Genomic DNA, 10809 nt, shown 5'->3' with positions numbered 1-10809 from the left:
GAACTGGTAACATTGATTGAAAGGAATAGAGGGAAGACTAGGTATACCAGTATTTATTGGGTGGGTAAAAGAGATTAAACCTCAAAGGAAACAGAAATAGCCAGAGAAAGAAAGCTTTGAGAATAAGTGATGTCAGGAAATAAATTTTTTCAAAAAAAAAAAGACAAAGTGCTCAGCAGTTTTGGAGAGATGCCCGGTGCGAAGAAGCCTAACAACCAACCAGCCATTGAATTGTGCAACATGGAGCCCACTGTTGAGTGAACACTGCTTGCTCCAAGGACCTGAAAGTCCAGCTTAGGAACAGCGACCACTCTCTCAGTTTGTGCAGGATGGTTCCAATTTATACCTGTTGTCCCAATGCAGGTACCAATGTCATCTCTGTCACTTTCCTGGCTCCCTTCCAAGCTATTCATTATGTAGCAGCCAGAGAGAACAATTTCATCATAAATCGGATCATACCACTCCCCTGCAGATAAAGAATGAAAGAATAAATGGTAACCTTCAAAAGTTTTCTGCTCACCTTAAAATAAAAACCGAGGTCCTTAATATTATCTATGTTTGCCATGATACTGTATTGTACTGATTGTGTATCAATCAAGCATCATATTATTTCATCTAGCTAGCCTCTCTCCCCAAACGATGGTACAACTAAACTCATATAAAACACTCTGAGTGATGCAAGCCTTCCCAATGTCGTGTATGTTGTTTCCTTGCCTAGAAATATTTGGTCCACTCTTTACTTGGCGAGTAAAGTGAAGACCTAAGTCTGAAAGCTAAGTCCTTGGCTATGTCCCACACATCCACAATCTAAATTAATTCTCCCTGTTATTGTCTTATACAATGTCCTGTTCTTCTTTCATAGCATCTTTCATAATTACAGTGATAAATTTATTTGCATCTTTATATATTTTACATCTATCTTGTCAGAAGATTCTAATCTCAGTGAAGAGAAGAATAATGCCGGTGTTTTAATATTGCTATATCCTGATAACACCACTTATCACATCTTCTGGGTTCACAAAGTATGTTTCAACAAATATTGATTGTGTCAAAGGTGTACTAAGCACTGTATTATTGTCCAGGTAAGGGTTTTCTGGGTTAATGACCATTCTAGAGTTAAAACTTATCAACTAAACACAGTTTCGGTACAAGTCATTCTTTGGTTATCAAATAATGAGTTAAAGGTTATGGATCTCAGATAGAAAGGTAACTGATACATCCCATTTATGATGCTATCATTTGAGCTTAGATATCAAGGTTGTTTGTAAGGGAAGTGTGTGATTGAATTTTAGGCACACGTTTTTAAAAGAGTTAGTGTTTTTGGATGAACATCCTTAATATTCTTGGATACCCCAACTCCTGAATACCTTGTTCCCCAAAATAACTCCTTGATTGTTCTCAGTTTTCTTGGTCACCCCTAGTAAAAGTCAAGAGCATAAATGACCATCTTTCCAGAATAATCTGAAGCAATTAGACAAAGCCTTGATACTGCTGTAACAACTCTAAGATCTACTGATGGAAAGCCCATCTTCCTCTGGCCTGAGAGAGTATGGCTTTCAGGAATGTTTATACATTGTCCTTTATCAATATTGGGTGGAGACACCTATTTTCTGATTTCCAACCCTTAACTCACCTCTAGATTAGGATCTTGTCTTTCTCTCTTTACTAGGTCAGGGAGGTTGGAAGGCTAAAATAAACTTGCTTGAGTTTTATCCTTCCTTTTAGTTTATGCCCCTTGAAAGCTATACTCATCTAGAAGGAAAGAACTTGCTCTAACTTTACCCCTGCAGTTAGAATATTCACGTGTAATCTGTCAAATATAGGTATTATAGGCTAGGTACAGAAAATTTAAAAATGACAGATGAAAAAGGCCAAAGATCAGCAGAAGAAAATAACTAGGATATTCATAAACAATTTGTAGGTAAATAGTTCTCTAGATACAAAAGCATACAATTAATGTGTGTGTATGTGTGTGCATGCATGCGCAAACACACAAAGCCTGGAGTCTCACAGGCTTATGTCCAAAACTAACCTGCATGAATTGGAAATCCTCATCAATGGCCCATTTTTCTTTGTTTTGTGTTTTCCGTCTCTGTGAATAATAGTTCCAACCCACCAAATTAGAAGTATGGGTCAGAAATGTGGGTCAAATTCTTGATTTCTCCATCTGTCCCCTTCTTTCTATTTGTGTTAGTCCAGTTTCTTCAAGAAACTGATACCAAACAGGATTAAGTATGCAAGATATGAAGGGAAATACCCATGAAAAAATGTGAAAGGGGTTGAGAAGATGGAAGACTTATGAGATCTATATGCAGCTATGAATGCAAATGAAGGAGAGGACGAGGGACGATGGAAAGGATGGGAGAAAGGGAGGGAGAGAGGGAATTAATTAGTTTGGATGGAAGCTTCTTAGACTGTAGAATAGTTCTAAGTAAACTTTGGCAAGACAAGCAGGGAATCTTTGAGCCCTTCAAAGGAGTCCCACATCCCCCAGGAATTAGCTGACTTACTACACCTGATGCACTTAGTTTGGGACTGGTAGTAACCCATGGGGCATGTGGCATCAGTGAAATGCAGCAATGGACTTGAACATGCAGCAGCTAGGGCTCGTGGTCAATTACAGTCACAGCAGTTGTCTATCTGCTAATCATATCTCAGGACTGCCATACAATCCTCACTGGAGTTACTCTAGTTCAGAATATCATCTCTCAACTAGACTAATGCCATAGTCTCATCTCTAATCTCCCGACCTCTAGTGTTGCCCACTCCCTAAACATAAACATTTCTTTAAATATTTCACATGTGTATGTGTAAACATACACATTTCTTTTCATTATAATTTATCCTCACTACAGCCAAAGTTTTGTTTTTGTGTTTTTTTCTTTTAATACAAATTAGAGCACATAATTACTTTGTTTGCAAACCTCAATGGCTCGCCAGTACCCTTAAGATAAATTTGTTATATTTGACCACAAAACATTTCATGACTTGACATCCCTCTTCAAGTCTGATTTTTCAAGGCGATACTTTTTATTTGGCATAGCTATTTCTGAATGGTAAGCCATTACCAACCCAAATTATTCTCTCTGGTCTTTAAGCTTTGTAGGTACTATTCAGGCTACCTGTAATGTCCTCCTCTATTTAAAACTATCTTATTTCAGGTTTTGGCTAATATGTCATCTCCTCTATGAAGTCCCAAGGCAGGGTACTCCTTATAGGTGCTTCTCATAGAACCCAGAGCTTCACCAAGCATGTTTGGCCCTGCATTGTGATTTCCTCTTTGCTTGTCAGACTCTTCCATCAGTAGCAAACACTGAACTATTTCTTCACCTAGCTCAGTTTATGGTAAATAGCCCTAAATATCTGTTGAACACAGGGATAAAGTAATCACATTTAATTAACATTGTAATACAGGAAAAAAAAGGAGTAATAAACTGCTGATAATGAAGATCAGTATTAAAAGTTTGGGTTCAGATGAGTAGCAGAGAATGGGAACAGACTATTGTTACTCAGTGTTATAATGCAAATAAAAGAAAGTCTGACAAAGATAGTTCTGAGTCTAAATTAGGAAAAATGCCATGTAATGTCTATGATGGGGGTGTTCATACAAACTAGAACAGCCTTCTTATGAAATTTTTCACTATTAGTGTTTTAGCTTCTGGATTTGGTAAATAATGTGTCCTCTTATGTGTGATATGAAAATGAAATTCTTCTAGACTTTAAGGCATACATATAGATGCAGATGTGATATCACATCTAAAATCTCTATATTTTTCAGGTTGCAAGTTGTTGGGAGTGCCTAGGTGATTAACTGACATAGTATTATGTCTCAGATAAAAGGACAAAAATTTAAATATGATTACTCTTGGAGATTCAGAGATACCCTAATTCCAAATATAATCTGTAAACTCTAGTTCCCAAACATGATGACCATCACTGCAGCTATATTGAGAGCTTAGTATTATTTTTCTTCTTTCTCCTCAAATCATCTTTCTACATTACTTAAAGTAACACTATGGAAAATTCAATAATTATATCAATGCTAAATTTGGCTATATCCAGAATACAATTTAAAGATTAGGTAGCTTTGTGATTCCTGGCCACTATATTTCTTCATGACTTCCTGACAATGATAACACTAACTATTATTATGACAACAATAACAGCTAACTCTTTTGGGCATCCTAGATTTAAACTAAACTCTCAGTTATCTGATATTTAGGCAACATTTTTTTTCTTATTTGACATGTGTCATTTGTACAATATGATGAATACTGTCATAAAAGGTCATTAGATTACAAAAGAGGCTACAATTTATTAAAGTAAAATTAAACAAGTTTCTGTTATATGACACTTTTCCCCTTCACAAAAGATAGAAACTAACTGTAAAGAAAAGATATATGTTTTGGAATCAGATAGACTTGGTTGAAACTCAATTTCCTGAATTAAAAGCTTTATGACCCTATTCACTTATTTACTCTGACCCTTAGTTTTCAACAGCCATAACCTGGACTGTCTAGATAGCAGAGAATCAGGGTAAAGCTGACTTACGGAAGCTTTACTAGGTGATGCAATCTAAGGAGAGCAAGAGTGAGCAGAACAGAAGCATGAGTAAGGGAAGAACAAAAGCAAGTACAAGATGGTACATTATCAATTTGCCTATATCTTCAGGGGAAAAAAAAAGTAACAGGCACTTGGGATATTTTCTAGACAGGCTTTGTGGAAATATTGCATTTTGGAATAATTCATCAGAAAAATGAAAGGAGAGAGATTTATCTTGCTGATCTTTTCCTATCTCCTGATTCATTGAAATTCACCCAATGGGGCATTAATTTCTCCACTTTTAGGTTGGTTTTCCTCCAGGTCACCCCAAAGCACATTGCTTCCTACTAGCCCAGAAGAGGTAGGAAGGAATCATACTCTCTGTGAGTTCAGTCTGGATGGACTTGGACTTTGTGCAGCAAGTGATATATGTTGTTCTGGTACACAGGGATAAAAAAGGACAGGAAATAATACTCACTGTCATAATGATGGCTACGACAGTGATAGCTATGGGCATTTTATACATTCTTTCTTTCTTTCATTTTGACAAGAATTTATTATTCTAAATGTCAGGACTATACTTGCTTGGGGGCTAAAGTGATAAAGATTTAGATCCTGGTCCCCAAGAGCTTATAGACATGTGTGGGTGTGTGTATGTCTATTTGTTGGTGTGCATGCATTCAGGTCATTAAGATACACAGAAAAATTATTGAGTAAATGTGAACATGAGTTGTTTTATTTGTAAGGAAAGAGTTGTCTCTTTGGAAGAGTCAAAAATTGCCTATGATTCTTATTGCATCATAGTTTCCAGTATTTGCCATTTCTTTGGGAAATGGAAAGTTTTTCTGGATTTTGCTCTTCCAGAAAAGAACCATGAGAAATAACTGTAGAAAACACTGTGCTTTCCATGTCTCTAGTGGGACTATTTCCTTTGTGATTTCTGTTTTCTTTGCAGTAATGAGTTAACACCAAGTTCAGGGTCAAGCTAATTCAGAGCTTAAACAATTTTTGTTTTAAAGGTCCTGAGATGAAGTTTCTTGAAGCTGTTAAAAACCCCAGTCTTATAATCCTGAGGGTCTATTGTTAGAAAAATACAATATCAAGGAAAACTGTCTTATCCTTTCTCCTATTTCTAGTCCCTTTTTACGTTCCTTCATCATCCTTTGGGATGTGAACATCATTGGACTTGACAGAGAATTCAACAAACGTGGTTCCTATCCTTAGGGTTAAGACTACCCTCTAGAGTACCTAATATAATATTTCCAAGAATAGTTTGGGAACTTTAGTTAAAATCATACAACCATTGAGGGGAAAAATTAATAGCTGCCTATGAATCAACTTTTATTTGAAAAAGAATAAGTAGAGGGGTAGTCAGCCTATTCCAGCACAGAGCAAAATCTGTACCAGTTTACCACCAAATTTACGGAAAAACTCTGTAGTTATAAGACAGCAGTGATTATGTCCCACTGTTTGTTCTACTTATTTGCTTTCTTACTACTTTCTTTTATCTCCCTAACTGCTTGTCAAAGAGAAAGCATCAAGGGTTTAAATAAGGGCAAACCTATAAGTAAATAACTTCTTGATTTTTTTTTTTGAAGTGTGTGCATTACATTTAAAACTCATTGCTGGACTGAGACTTGGGAAATAGAATTTTATGACTTTTTTCGCAGGTACTTTGACTAATTTATAGATAGGAAGTAATGTAGACTCTGGTGGAATTGTCTATTTTTGTGTCCTAATTTTGAGGATTTTTCTTTTATTATTATCGGCACCTATTCTATTGTGGAGTAACTAGGTATTGCTCCCAAACATTGTCAAGATCATTTCAGATGTGGAATTAGGGCGCACCATGATGAAAAAGAGTGGCACAATGGGCAGAGTTTCTCTGAGCCAGGGTGAAAGTGCAATAAATCCATGTGATGAGAAAAATGGGTTAAAAAGGGAAGAACATGATTAAAGTTAGGCACATCAGCTCCAGCATATTTCTTTCTTTGTGGAATGAGGCTGTAAGTTAACAACTTAGAATCCTCTGAGTGCCTGTCATTCCTTGGTCTAGAGTTGATTGTTCATGGAGACATCATCATCTGTTGGCCACTAAGGTACCAAGCACTGCCCGTAACAATTCTGCCTTAGGCTTTGAGAGAAAAACTCCTTCTAATAGTAACTCATTAAAATGTTCTTAACTGAAAGAGTTAAGGTCTTTCCTCAGCTCCTGATGTTCAGAGAGAGTACAGTGTCCAGGAATAATTGGGCCCTCTGAAAATTATCCGTTCAATTCTATAGTGAATATATTTTAAATTATTTCAAGAGAAGGAGAACAAATTAGTCCACATAGAGGTTCATATGAGATTTAAAATAGCTGTAGTTGCGTCTTGCTCTTATTACATAACTTTATGACTTTGGATAAGTTAATAAAGTTAAACAATATTATCATTAGCTTTAACAGCTTAAACCTGCATAGGAGTGGACATTGCTGGAATAGTCCTAAGGCAGGACTATTTTATTACCATTTTTTTTTCATCATGTCCCTGTCACTGATGATGGTTGCTATGCCAGGAGTACTCCAACTGCAGATGTATTATCTTTATATACCTCCCATGACAGATAATGGTGAAGAGAGAAAGAGAAAGGCATCTCTAAGAGAAACTTGTATCTCAGGTATGGTGAAAATTAAAATATAATCTTATTTATAAAAAAGTCATAATTAAAAATTACAAGGTGACATTTGTATAACATATTACTAAATGTTAGAGATATATGGAGTTTAAGCTGAACTCTTTGTATATATTAATCCACTAAACACATCAAACCATCACCACCACTTATATACTGTAAACTCATGTGTGCAAAGCACTGTTCTGTAATAGTGGTTCTAAACCACAGAGACATTGGCAATGGCTGGAAATGTTTCTTACGATTGCAACAAGTGGGGGGAGATGTTACTGACTTCTATTGGGTAAAAGTCAAGAATACTACTAAATAAACATCCTACGATGCACAAGACAGAACACTAGAATAAAGAATTATCCAGTTCAAAACATCAATAGTTCCTGTATTGAGAAACTTTATGTGCTACACTTAGGTAACACAAAGTAATATAAATCCCCCCCCTTTTTTTTCCCTCTCAAAAAGCTATAACATTCTAGGTGAAAACACAGAAACAAAGTAAACAAATGATTATATAAGGAATATATAGACAGAGTACTGATTTAGTGATAGGAAAAATACAGGACAATGTTGCCCAGGAGGGAGTTGTGAAGGAGGAATCGGCAGCCTGGAGAAGCTAACCCTGGTGAGGTCTTAATGAAAATTTAACACTGACAAGAGCAGAGCAGAGCTTAAGGCCAATAGGACCAAGACACAGATATATCCTCAGGTATGAGGGGGAGCAAATCTACCAGGTCACTATAATGGAGGACTAAATGGGTGGAAGGTGAGATTAAAGATAAAAACTGTGACTCTTGGATTTGGCTCAGGTCATGATCTCATGTGTTGTGAGATCAAGCCCCACATTGGGCTCCACACTCAAGCAGGGAGTCTGCTTGAAGATTCTCTCCCTCTGCCCCTTCCCGCTCTCTTTCAAATGAATAAATAAATCTTTTAAAAAAAAATAAAATAGATAAAAATTATGGCCAAAACATTTAGAGCATTCTACATTATCCTAAGAAATTTAGATGTCAGTCTATAAAATCATGGAGAATCATATATAAGGTTTTTAAACAGTGAAATGATAAAGTACTAACCAACTTTATGTTTCACAACTTCCTTATTTCTTTATTTTAGTGTATCATCTAGTTCCCCAAAGTTGCATCTAGTTTATCTTTCTTTAAAACCATTTTTGACATCTTTTGTTTGCTTGAAATGATCTCAGTTATATAAATGCTGAGCCTTTTTAAGGATCTGCCAATTCATTTCTTTCATCCCACATCCCAGCAAGCTATGTATCTTAATTGTACTTGAAATATTGAAATATGAAATATTATTCATACCTACTTCTGTTATTTTTGTCATATTCCACCTTATATCATAGTTTTTTTGTTTGTTTTTGCATTCACACTAAATTCCTGACAGCAGGGCGAAGGGTTTATCCACCCTGGCCATTTCAGTGTTTTAAGAACTCAGTGAAGGTTTATTGACTGAATGCCTGTGGGGATCCAGGGGAAAGTGTACTCTGAAATTTTGGGAGATACGCAGCAGGAATTATTCAATTATCATTTGTTATCATTTGTCTATATATAATTTCTTATTATTTTTTGAATTCCAGTGTTTGTGGTGATACTTAATCATCAATAGTCAAATAATGTTAATTTTACATTAGAATTGATAGTAAAAGAAAGAAGGAAAGGAAGAGAGGTAGAACTGCATGAAAAATCACAGGCAAAGACACCAATGAAAGGTTCAAGCAGTTGTGTGCAAAAATTAAAAAATGATTTTCCATTAAAACAAAAATTTAGGTCTCACAAGGAAGCCTGATCAATAGAATGGAAAGAAACAGAGTTGGCTTATCAGAAGTGGTTCTTCCCTACTTCTACCCACTATCCACTGAAACTCTAAGAACTTCCTCCATTTGTCTATGATTCAGCTGTGAAGAGTTAAAAACCAGCTGACAGAGCTCCCAATAGGAACAGAGCATTTTCATTTCAGTTCCATGAATTCCCCTAAAAAGATGGACACTATGATATTTTGTTTTCATATTGTTTCCCTGCTTTGGTTGCAGACCCAATCGGAGATCAATTTTATATAATATGAGTTTATTTTTTCCTCTCAGGTAAAGAGACAATGATACTCATTCTTAACTAGAAAATTGAAAAGAGCAAATAGTTGTTTCTCACTAAGAAGGTCAAATTAGTTATATTGAAATGACCAATTTATTTCACCTATGGAAATACCCAGCTTTCATGTATATTACATGAGTATGAATTAGAGTTTTTCTGTGGGATTGCAGAGTTGTTGACTTTTCTATTTCTAGAAAAGGAGTGTTGCTGCACCTTTAGAAAATCTGGAGTGGTGGGGGCTGGGAGGGATGGGGCAGCTGGGTGATAGGGATTGGGGAGGGTATGTGCTATGGTGAGCGCCGTGAATTGTGCAAGACTGTTGAATCACAGATCTGTACCTCTGAAACAAATAATACATTATATGTTAAAAAAAAAAAAGAAGAAGAAGAAGATAGCAGGAGGGGAAGAAAGAAGGGGGGTGGAATCGGAGGGGGAGATGAACCATGAGACATGATAGACTCTGAAAAACAAACTGAGGGTTCTAGAGGGGAGGGGGGTGGGAGGATGGGTTAGCCTGGTGATGGGTATTAAAGAGGCCACGTTCTGCATGGAGCACTGGGTGTTACACGCAAATCGTGAATCATGGAATACTACATCAAAAACTAATGATGTAATGTATGGTGATTAATATAACATAATAAATAAAAGTTGAAAAAAAAAAGAAAATCTGAATCTGATCCTAGTGGTCATGCGTTTTCTCAGGTGTGGGCTGACTATTCTTGTAACAACACTGATGGCTCCTACAGAAAGACAACTGGGATATAGGATCTTTATCTAAGTGCATTGTCTTCTACCTCTAAACCCATTAGCAAGCACAGATAAAAGGCCTGGGATAAAACACATTACCTGGGTATGGAGATAAAGAACTCCTTATAAGCTAGTACTTATTTGTTGTATGTGCTTTAACTATCTAAGATCATGAAAAAAATAGCAAATTTTATTTTGGACCAAGCAAATGGGATCACAACTTATTTTTTCAATGTGCACAGTCTGCAGTGTGCTTTTGGCATTTCTGATAGTTACTATTGTTTTATTCCTTTGGGAAATTAAGGCGGGCTGCAGGGCACAGAAGAAGCATGTTCCCCCCAAATTTTCTTCTTGAACCCATTGGGATCTACTTTTATGTAGCAATTACCAAAAGTGTGCAAAATCATATAACAATGGAGGCCTTAAATGGAAATGAACCTTAGATGTCTTTAGTGTCCCCTCCCTGGATCACTATTTTTTTTTTTTTTTTTTTTGGTGTAGTGTTCCATGATTCATTGTTTGTTCATAACACCCAGTGCTCCATGCAGAATGTGCCCTCTTTAATACCCATCACCAGGCTAACCCATCCCCCTACCCTCCTCCCCTCTAGAACCCTCAGTTTGTTTTTCAGAGTCCATCATCTCTCCTGGTTCGTCTCCCCCTCTGACTTACTCCCCTTCATTCTTCCTCTCCTGCTATCTTCTTCTTTTTCTTTTTTCTTAAAATATGTTGCGTTATTTGTTTC

Source organism: Zalophus californianus, chromosome 7, assembly GCF_009762305.2.
Source record: "Zalophus californianus isolate mZalCal1 chromosome 7, mZalCal1.pri.v2, whole genome shotgun sequence".
Classification (NCBI taxonomy): domain Eukaryota; kingdom Metazoa; phylum Chordata; class Mammalia; order Carnivora; family Otariidae; genus Zalophus; species Zalophus californianus.
This window is presented reverse-complemented; position numbering follows the sequence as displayed.